Below are 11,607 nucleotides of genomic sequence, written 5' to 3'. Positions count from 1 at the left end.
TCGAAACCCCCACCTCCAGTTGGAGACGAGAACACCCACTTGAATGCAGAAGGACTTTATTCCTTGAGTCCGGCACCTTATACCACTCGGCCATCCTAATATACACTGTGGAAAAGTAACTGGGTTACAAATGTGGAACCAAAGACTCAGAAAGATTTGATGACCTAAACATTGAGTAGTTAAATGAATAAGCATAAAAGATAATTTAAAAAAGAAATGCAGATCTTTATTTAAGATGATATAAATAATGTTGCAACTATTCAAATCTCTGTTGAATTCACATTTGTGGATTAGGTGCCACACCTCAGAAAGGATGTATATGTCTGTGAAGAGGAATTACAGAGTCAATCCAGAACTCCAAAGGTAAATTACAATGAAGATTACTCAAAGTAGAATTGTATTTCCTGAAATTTACAAATAAAGTGTCAAGGAATCAAAGTTATTTATGATTACAGAAAGGAACCAAAATAGTAGAGAGCACCAAGTTCTGCTGATTTGAGTGTTATGCACTTGGGAGTGAATAGTTCACAGAATATAAGCCTAAACAAGGGGTTAGAAACATAGAAACATAGAAAATAGGTGCATGAGTAGGCCATTCGGCCATTCGGCCCATGGCTGATCATCCAACTCAGTATCCTGTACCTGCCTTCTCTCCATATCCCCTCATCCCTTTAGCCACAAGGATCACATCTAACTCCCTCTTAAATATAGCCAATGAACTGGCCTCAACTACTTTCTGCGGCAGAGAATTCCAGAGATTCACCACTCTCTGTGTGAAAAATGTTTTCCTCATCTCGGTCCTAAAAGATTTCCCCCTTATCCTTAAACTGTGACCCCTTGTTCTGGACTTCCCCAACATCGGAAACAATCTTCCTGCATCTAGCCTGTCCAACCCCTTAAGAATTTTGTAAGTTTCTATAAGATCTCTCCTCAATCTTCTAAATTCTAGCGAGTACAAGCCGAGTCTATGCAGTCTTTCTTCATATGAAAGTCCTGACATCCGAGGAATCAGTCTGGTGAACCTTCTCTGTACTCCCTCTATGGCAAGAATGTCTTTCCTCAGATTAGGAGACCAAAACTGTACGCAATACTCCAGGTGTGGTCTCACCAAGACCCTGTACAACTGCAGTAGAACCTCCCTGCTCCTATACTCAAATCATGCTTATGTACTGTAAACTGTTCCTAATATTTCACCTTCATCTACTGAAGACATGAGGAACTGCAGACACTTGAATCTTGAGCAAAACGCAAGGTGTTCCAGCAGCACTTTTGTTTTCTGTCACTGAAATGTGTCTGAAGAAAGGTCCTGACTTGAAACGCCATCCATCCATCTTCTCCAGGGATGTTGCCTCCAGCACTTGTCTGTTTTCATGGCTACCTGTCTGCTATCCCACAACTCTATCCAAGTGTGATAGAGAAATACAGCACAGAAAGAGACCCTTTACCCTATGAGTCGGCACCGGCAATCCTATTTGTAACAATCCTATCATTTATACTAATCCTGCACTAATCCCATTTTTTTAAATCCCATCTCTGGCATTGTGATCGCAGCCCAAAATGTAATGTGTCAGAAGTGGGATTTGAACCCATGCCTCCAGTTGGAGACCAGAACACCCGCTTCACTGCAGAAGGACTTTATTCCTTGAGTCTGGCGCCTTAGACCACTCGGCCATCCTGACATACATTGCATGAAAAATAACTGGCTTAAAGTATGATTCAAGATTCAAGATTCAAGAGAGTTTATTGTCATGTGTCCCAGATAGGACAATGAAATTCTTGCTTTGCTTCAGCACAACAGAATATAATAGGCACACAACAGATCAGTGTGTCAATATACCATTATATAAATATATTTACACACATGAATAAATAAGCAGATAAAGTGCAAATAAGCAGATAATGGTCTATTAATGTTCAGAATTTTGTTTCAGTTGAGTTTAATAGCCTGATGGCTGTGGGGAAGTAGCTATTCCTGAACCTGGGCGTTACAGTCTTCAGGCTCCTGTACCTTCTACCTGAAGGTAGCAGGGAGATGAGTGTGTGGCCAGGATGGTGTGGGTCCTTGATTATGCTGCCAGCCTTTTTGAGGCAGCGACTGCGATAGATCCCCTCGATGGTAGGGAGGTCAGAGCCGATGATGGACTGGGCAGTGTTTACAAATTTTTGTAGTCTTTTCCACTCCTGGGCGCTCAAGTTGCCGAACCAAGCCACGGTGCAACCGGTCAGCATGCTCTCTACTGTGCACCTGTAGATGTTAGAGAGAGTCCTCCTTGACATACCGACTCTCCGTAATCTTCTCAGGAAGCAGAGGCGCTGATGTGCTTTCTTTATAATTGCATCAGTGTTCTCGGACCAGGAGAGATCTTCCGAAATATGCACACCCAGGAATTTGAATTTCTTGATCCTCTCCACCATCGACCCATTGATATAAACGGGACTGTTGGTCCCCATGCTACCCGTTCCGAAGTCCACAATCAGTTCCTTGGTTTTGTTGGTGTTGAGGGCCAGGTTATTGTGCTGGCACCATTTGGTCAGTTGGTCGATCTCACTTCTATACTCTGACTTGTCCCCATCAGTGATACGTCCAACAACAGTGGTGTCGTCGGTGATCTTGATGATGGAGTTTGCACTATGTCCGGCTACGCAGTCATGAGTATAGAGTGAGTACAGCAGGGGGCTGAGCACGCAGCCTTGAGGTGCTCCCGTGCTGATTGTTATCGAGGCTGACACATTTCCACCAATACGAACAGACTGTGGTCTGTGAATGAGGAAGTTGAGGATCCAATTGCGGAGGGATGCGCAGAGACCCAGATCTGAGAGCTTGGTAACCAGTTTGGAGGGGATGATGGTATTAAATGCCGAGCTGTAGTCAATGAATAACAGCCTGACATATGAGTTTTTGTTGTCCAAGTGGTCCAGAGCGGAGTGGAGAGCCAGTGAGATCGCATCCACCGTTGATCTGTTGTGGAGGTAAGCGAACTGCAGTGGGTCCAGGTTTTTGTCGAAGTATGAGTTGATTTGCGCCATGATCAGCATCTCAAAGCACTTCATCACCACAGACGTTAATGCCACTGATCGATATTCATTGAAGCACGTCACCTTGCTCTTCTTGGGCACCGGTATAATTGATGCCCTTTTCAAGCATGTGGGAACCTCAGACCTCAGAAGTGAGAGGTTAAAAATGTCCGTAAAAACTCCAGTCAGTTGGTCCGCACAGGTTTTCAGAACACGACAGGGTATACCATCAGGTCCAGGCGCTCTCCGGGGGTTCACCCCTCTGAAGGATCGTCTGACGACGGCCTCTGTGACTGTGACCAAAATGCCATCAAGGCAAATGGGGGCTCGGGAAGGCACATCAGTCAATGCCGTGGTAAAAGCTAGCTTCTTTCAGCTTCGGACGATAGCTAAAATTAAACAATCTTTCTACTTTGATGACCTCGAAAAGATCATCCACACATTTATCTCCTCCTGCCTAGATTACTGCAACTCTCTTTACACTGGCATCAGCCAATCTTCCCTGTCCCTGCCTGCAACTGGTCCAAAACGCCGCAGCGAGACTCCTGACGGGCACCCGAAAAAGGGACCACATCACCCCGATCCTGGCCTCTCCCCACTGGCTCCCTGTGCGGTTCCGTATACATTTCAAGACCCTCCTCTATGTCTACAAAGCCCTCAATGGGCTTGCCCCCACCTACATTAAAAATCTTCTCACCCACCACTCCACCTCCAGGTCCCTCAGATCGGCCGACTTGGGGCTGCTGAATATCCCGCGGTCTAGGCATAAGCTTAGGGGCGACCGCACCTTTGCGGTTGCAGCTCCTAGACTGTGGAACAGCATCCCCCTTCCCATCAGAACTGCCCCCTCCGTCGACTCCTTTAAGTCAAGACTAAAATCTTATCTATACTCCCAAACCTTTCCTGACGTCCACTGAGCGAGGGTTATATGTATGTAGTTTGTTTGTTTATACTATTCTTATAACAAATGTAAAGCACTTTGGCCAACGAGAGTTGTTTTTAAAATGTGCTATATAAATAAATAAATGTGTGTCTTGACATCAGTGTTCTCCCTATCAAAGCGTGCGTAAAACACATTGAGCTTGTCAGGGAGTGATGCTTCGCTGACATCTGAGCTGCCTCCTGATTTCGTTTGTAGGAGGAGGTGATTGAATTCAAGTCCTGTCACAGCTGCCGAACATCCGTCTCATCCAGCTTGGAGCAGAGGTTCCTTTTGGCCTTTTTGATGGCCTTATCAAGGTCGTATCTGGACTTCTTGTAGACCTCTGTGTCTCCAGACCTGAATGCCCGGGATCAGGTCTGCAGAAGAGTGCGGATCTCATGGTTCATCCAAGGCTTCTGGTTAGGAAACACTCGGAAGGTTTTTGTTGGGATGCAGTGCTCCACACATTTCTTTATTTTCTCTCTGGAGAAAAGGAATGGACACAAAATGTTGGAGTAACTCAGGGGACAGGACTGGGATATGAATATTAATTTCGCTAACTTCAAGTAACCCCTGCATCCCCTCTCTCTCCATCCCTCCTTCCACCCTGGCCACACCAGCTTTTTGTTCTCGCCTAGCTACAGCTGACAATTACCTGTTTTCTTTATCATTGTGACTTTTTTGCTTGTCTTTCATTCATTTGTTCTATATCTCTCAACATCAGTATCTATATTTCTTGTTTCCCTTTCCTGTGACTTTCAGTCTGAAGAAGGGTCTCAACCAGAAACATCACCCGTCCTTCCAGGGATGCTGCCTGTTCCACTGTGTTACTCCAGCATTTTATGTCGATCTTCAGTGTAAACCAGCATCTGCAGTTCCTTCCCACACATTCAATCTGCAACAATCCAACATTAACCTGATCTTTATTGGTTAAATGGTCTGTTTCCTTTATCATTGTTACTTTTTTGCATATCGTTCATTCATTGTTCTTTATCTCTCCACCTCACCATCAATATCTCTCGTTTGCCTTATCCCTAACCAGTCTGAAGAAGGGTCTCGACGCGAAACGTCACCCATTCCTTGCCTCCAGAGATGCTGCCTGTCCTGCTGAGTTATTCCAGCTTTTTGTGTCTACCTATGGTTTAAACCAGCATCTGCAGTTCATTCTTACGCAAGGAACACCCGCAGCACCGACAACCGACGACCAGAACGCGCCTGACTCGCTCCATAGGTCTGCCAGTGAACTACGGAGAAGCTGAATAAAGTTTATCGAATCGTATCATATCGTGAACTGCAGATGCTGGTTTAAACCGAAGATAGCCACAAAATGCAGGAGTAACTCAACGGGACAGGCAGCATCTCTGGAGAGAAGGAATGGGTGACGTTTCGGGTCGAGACCCTTCTTCAGACTCAGTCACATTTCGGGTCGAGGAATGTCACCCATTCCTTCTATTCAGAGATGCTGCCTGTCCTGTCCTGTCCTGCTGAGTTACTCCAGCATTTTGTCTCCCATTTCCACTAATCTCCTTTTTATGGTTAGAATTGAACCCAAGTCTCTGGCGTTGTGAGTGTGGCCCAAAATGTAATGTGTCAGAAGTGGGATTCGAAACCCCCACCTCCAGTTGGAGACGAGAACACCCACTTGAATGCAGAAGGACTTTATTCCTTGAGTCCGGCACCTTAGACCACTCGGCCATCCTAATATACACTGTCTGAAAAGTAACTGGGTTACAAATGTGGAACCAAAGACTCAGAAAGATTTGATGACCTAAACATTGAGTAGTTAAATGAATAAGCATAAAAGATAATTTAAAAAAGAAATGCAGATCTTTATTTAAGATGATATAAATAATGTTGCAACTATTCAAATCTCTGTTGAATCCACATTTGTGGATTAGGTGCCACACCTCAGAAAGGATGTATATGTCTGTGAAGAGGAATTACAGAGTCAATCCAGAACTCCAAAGGTAAATTACAATGAAGATTACTCAAAGTAGAATTGTATTTCCTGAAATTTACAAATAAAGTGTCAAGGAATCAAAGTTATTTATGATTACAGAAAGGAACCAAAATAGTAGAGAGCAACAAGTTCTGCTGATTTGAGTGTTATGCACTTGGGAGTGAATAGTTCACAGTATATAAGCCTAAACAAGGGGTTAGAAACATAGAAACATAGAAAATAGGTGCATGAGTAGGCCATTCGGCCATTCGGCCCATGGCTGATCATCCAACTCAGTATCCTGTACCTGCCTTCTCTCCATATCCCCTCATCCCTTTAGCCACAAGGATCACATCTAACTCCCTCTTAAATATAGCCAATGAACTGGCCTCAACTACTTTCTGCGGCAGAGAATTCCAGAGATTCACCACTCTCTGTGTGAAAAATGTTTTCCTCATCTCGGTCCTAAAAGATTTCCCCCTTATCCTTAAACTGTGACCCCTTGTTCTGGACTTCCCCAACATCGGAAACAATCTTCCTGCATCTAGCCTGTCCAACCCCTTAAGAATTTTGTAAGTTTCTATAAGATCTCCCCTCAATCTTCTAAATTCTAGCGAGTACAAGCCGAGTCTATGCAGTCTTTCTTCATATGAAAGTCCTGACATCCGAGGAATCAGTCTGGTGAACCTTCTCTGTACTCCCTCTATGGCAAGAATGTCTTTCCTCAGATTAGGAGACCAAAACTGTACGCAATACTCCAGGTGTGGTCTCACCAAGACCCTGTACAACTGCAGTAGAACCTCCCTGCTCCTATACTCAAATCATGCTTATGTACTGTAAACTGTTCCTAATATTTCACCTTCATCTACTGAAGACATGAGGAACTGCAGACACTTGAATCTTGAGCAAAACGCAAGGTGTTCCAGCAGCACTTTTGTTTTCTGTCACTGAAATGTGTCTGAAGAAAGGTCCTGACTTGAAACGCCATCCATCCATCTTCTCCAGGGATGTTGCCTCCAGCACTTGTCTGTTTTCATGGCTACCTGTCTGCTATCCCACAACTCTATCCAAGTGTGATAGAGAAATACAGCACAGAAAGAAACCCTTTACCCTATGAGTCGGCACCGGCAATCCTATTTGTAACAATCCTATCATTTATACTAATCCTGCACTAATCCCATTTTTATGGATTAGAATTGAATCCCATCTCTGGCATTGTGATCGCAGCCCAAAATGTAATGTGTCAGAAGTGGGATTTGAACCCACGCCTCCAGTTGGAGACCAGAACACCCGCTTCACTGCAGAAGGACTTTATTCCTTGAGTCTGGCGCCTTAGACCACTCGGCCATCCTGACATACATTGCATGAAAAATAACTGGCTTAAAGTATGATTCAAGATTCAAGATTCAAGAGAGTTTATTGTCATGTGTCCCAGATAGGACAATGAAATTCTTGCTTTGCTTCAGCACAACAGAATATAATAGTAAGATTAAACGAGAACTTACCGGTTTGAAGTTTGATCTTTATTTTATGAGGAGGAACGTTGAGGGACTACGTGAAGAACCCCGCCTACGGCGCATGCGTGTCATTCTTCAAAGCAGCGGTGTGAGGTCACAGATAGAAAATAATGACCTAAGATAGTAAGATTATTAAAGAGATACCAGTTTAAGATATGACCATATAAGGGTGGGAGCGGAGGGCACGTAGTCCCTCAACGTTCCTCCTCATAAAATAAAGATCAAACTTCAAACTGGTAAGTTCTCGTTTAATCTTACTATTTTACTTCGGAGTCACGTGAGTGACTTCGTGAAGACTTCAAAGCTCTGTGACCTCATGCCGTGGAACGAGTCCAATTATCACAACTGCCTTGGTAGTTTGGGAGAAATTGTTACTGGTATTTAAAAAAAAAACACAATGATACCAACATTTTTAAGCAAAAATTGTAAATAATATTGATTAAATCAATTTATAAACCTTATAAGCTTCAGGTGTAAATTAAATAGAACTCAAAATTTTTCCCCGAAAACGTTTCTTCTTTCCTAACTGGTTTGTTGTAATATGTGCGAAACGTTTTCTCTGATGACCATCCTGCAGTTCTGAGGATATTGTCCATCGGTACCTCCAGGCGATTAGCTGCTGATGTAGATGCAGCCCTGGTGGAGTGAGATTTGAATACATTAGTGTCCACTCCTGCCTGAACTAAGCAATATCTCAGCCACCGTGAAATGGTCTGAGTCGAGACTTTATGGTATGGCTTCTTATGGCTAATTAAAAGAGCCTTTTCATTGCCTCTGATAGCCTTCGTTCTGTCCATATATAACATGATGTGTTTTACTACACAGAGACGTTCATCCTGTGGATAGGCTATGAACTCTATCACCTGACCCGCTGATCCTGGTCTATTGTGCTTAATAAGGCCCTGGATCATGAAAATCAGCCTTCCTGTCGCCTCCGTCAAGTTATCCAATCTTAACTTCTGTAATGACTGGACCCTTTGCGCTGTGACCAGCGCCATAAGCATAACCATTTTCATAGTTAGATAGTTTAGCGGTAATGCCGTAGCCGGTGACCAATTCCGTAACATTTTTTAGGACTACGCTTACATCCCAGATTTGGCTATATCTAGCCCTTGGTGGGTTAGTGTTAAAGATGCCTCGTAGCAGTTTTATTACTAGAGGATGTGAGCCGACACCCTGTCTTTCTGTGCCTTCCCATAAATAACTGGACAAGGCACTCTCTGTGCTGCTGTGATCATGTCCACAGTTCTATCAGATAAACCCATATGCCGAAATGGTTCCTTCAGAGTCTACAACCCAATAAATTTAGATAATTATGGCAAGGATGGCTGTCCCCAGTCACCGGATGCACCAGCAACTGAGGACTATGTTTTAAAGTAATATATGGTGTAAGCACCAAATCCTGCAGCACCGAGAACCATGGTTGGGTAGGCCAATCAGGTACTATGAGAATCCCAGATGCCGAGTCTAGCTGAATTTTCCGTAGTACCCGATTGATGAGGCAGAAAGGAGGAAATGCATAAATGAACCATTTCCCCCCAGTGCAAAGAGAATGCATCTGTAGCTTCTGCCTCAGGATCTGGTTCCCATGATATATACCTAGGTAACTGATGATTTAACCTGGATGCAAAAAGATCAATATCCGGCCTTCCGTACTTTGCTGTGATATCAGCAAATATCTTTCTGTCTAACATCCATTCCGTATTTTCATTAAATTTTCGTGACCTGGCGTCTGCCACTGAATTAAGTATCCCTGGTAGATACGTAGCCGATAACCAAATATTCCTTTGGATACACCATTCCCAAATATGGTTTGCCAATTCATCACAGGATATTGATATATTTCCACCCATATGATTTATATATGCCACCACCGTGGTATTGTCTATCTGCAATCTAACATGCTGGTTAATCATTCCCGAGCAATAAGATTTTAAACCATAAAAAGCACTCAACATTTCTAAGTAATTTATACCCTTTGTGGTAAGTAGGTTAGTTTCCTGTATATTCCATCTCCCTCCAGAGCTCGAGATGGTATCCGTTGCTCCCCAACCCAGTGCACTGGCATCTGTTTGTAATACCACAGATGGGTTTGGAATAACTATTGGGTTGGAGCTATATATAACATTTTGTTCCCACCATTGTAGTTCTTTTATAGCTCTAATTGTTAGCTCCCCGTAAATTTTGGTAATGCAATCGTCCAAATTGAATGGCAGGAAACGTGGCTATAATTTTCCCAATAATCCTGGCTACCCGTCTAATGGATGGTTTAACGGTATTAATAAGCTCTGTGCAATCCTTTTGGAACTCAGTGGCTTTCCCTATAGGTAAAGTCACTAACATATCAAGTGTGTTAATAGTGAACCCCAAGTAATCAATATTAGTTGCAGGTGTTAATCTTGACTTAATTGGATGGATAATGAATCCCAGCTGTTCCATCAATTTTCTTGTGGCAACCACTGCTCTACTAGCCAATTCATAAGTTTTCCCCACAATCAAGATATCCATTTTAAAATGAGCATATTGTACAAACTTATTAAGTGTTGATAAATCAATAATTATCCGGCAACCCCCATCTTTCTTATGTCTAATGAATATATTTGAGACAAATTCCTGTTGTTCATGTTTGGTTTTTTCAATTACTCCTTTCGTGAACAACCTTTGTATTTCAATTTTTGCTTTAGCTCTGTCTAATTTGGTAAGCATATAAGTTCTGTCCGGTGTATGTTGTACTGGAGGTTCTTGTATGTGTATAAACTCTATAAGATATCCCTTAATACTGCTAAGGATATACCTATCCACAGTTAACTTACACCATGCTTCCAAATGAAATTGCAACCTCCCTCCAAGTTCTGTGCTCCTTATTAATTTTTGAGGCACAGACCCACCTACCTCCATGGTTATCGGTGGTGTTACTTTCTTGGTCTTAACCGAGGTTGCGGAGGGCCTTGAGGTTGAAAGTGGGGTAAATGTTGAAGTGGAGGCTTCCGCATTTTCCATTGTGGGCGTCCCGGGCCAACCCCTAAAAAAGGACGCTGTTGCTGGTTTCCTCTGGCCTCTCTCCAATTTTTCGTACTATACATACTAGTACTTGCTTTTTTAGTCGTCCCATAAGGATGATACCGTTTTCCGACATATCCTTTGGTCGCTTTTATTAGGCCCAACGTTTTGGCCTCTTCCTCCAAATCTTTGACCTGTTTTGATAGGTCACCCCCAAACAACAAATTTTGAGGTTTTATGGCTTTCTGTTTGCACAGGATTGCAAATTTTGGGTCTAACGTTGGCTGAATAGCCCCTTTCCTGATGTTGTTCAGTTCAAATTGAACATTGCAAAACAGTGCTAAATCGTCTTTCATGTCATTGGACATATCCACATTTTCCAGCGTACGGGCCAAAGCTGTTATACCCGCCGAGAGTCCTTTACTAGCATTCTGTATTTTTATATCCAGACTCCGAATATCCTGCCCCACGTGTCTCCAAATGCTTCGGTTCACCTTGGGTACATTCAGAGCCGCACAATTTCGCGGAGGTAAATGTCTTGCCCATACCTCAGCTAAGGTATCAGTTTTGAGGTGATGGGTCGTCATATAATCAATGCTGGCCGCCATCCTGGCCTCTAGGTCTTTTCCAGTTTCTTCTTGCTGGAAATATGTGTGCACCATGTCCAGCAACTGTGTTCCCTCATCCTCCATATGGGAACGTGGCTCTGACTCTTGTTCAGAGTCCGAGTCAGGCAGCCCTTGAACACCCTCTTCAGATGAGGATGATATGTCCAGCAGCCTTTTCTGGCCATGCTCTGAGGGACTTACACCTGTATGTGTGCGGCTTTTATCCAATTTCTGGAGCCTGACACTATGGAGATGTTCCTCCCACAACCGCTCCAGCCGACTTTCGTGCTCTCCCGCACTAGTCGCTCGCGGGTGTTTCTTTTTAGCCCACCGCTCCTGCCGACTTTCGTGCCCTCGGGCACTAGTCGCACGCGGTTTAAATCGCAACTCGTCGCCATGCCTACCGGCTCTGGTTGCTCCCGGCCGCTGCAAACGCCGTTTTTCGCCGTCCCGGTACTCCTCCAAACAGATAGATGACGGCCCCACATGCTGCAGCCACTCGTACTGTTTTCCGAGCTCTGCAGATGCGATCGCTGCCGGCTGCTCTATGCCCTGCAGCTGGTCATCATCACTGCTATACAAGTAAGTATTTACCGGCGATTTTTC

General features: G+C 43.8%; 2 non-coding genes across 2 annotated transcripts; both read right to left on the bottom strand.

Annotated features, from left to right (window-relative positions):
• Positions 1-1,565: 1,565 nt before the first annotated feature.
• Positions 1,566-1,679, bottom strand: trnal-caa. Its single transcript has 2 exons — positions 1,642-1,679; positions 1,566-1,611 (listed from the first exon to the last, which is right to left on the bottom strand). It is a non-coding gene; the product is annotated as a tRNA-Leu (tRNA).
• Positions 1,680-7,117: 5,438 nt separating this feature from the next.
• trnal-caa lies at positions 7,118-7,231 on the bottom strand. Its single transcript has 2 exons — positions 7,194-7,231; positions 7,118-7,163 (listed from the first exon to the last, which is right to left on the bottom strand). It is a non-coding gene; the product is annotated as a tRNA-Leu (tRNA).
• Positions 7,232-11,607: the final 4,376 nt, after the last annotated feature.

This window comes from Amblyraja radiata, chromosome 12, assembly GCF_010909765.2.
Source record: "Amblyraja radiata isolate CabotCenter1 chromosome 12, sAmbRad1.1.pri, whole genome shotgun sequence".
Classification (NCBI taxonomy): Eukaryota; Metazoa; Chordata; class Chondrichthyes; order Rajiformes; family Rajidae; genus Amblyraja; species Amblyraja radiata.
This window is presented reverse-complemented; position numbering and strand designations above follow the sequence as displayed.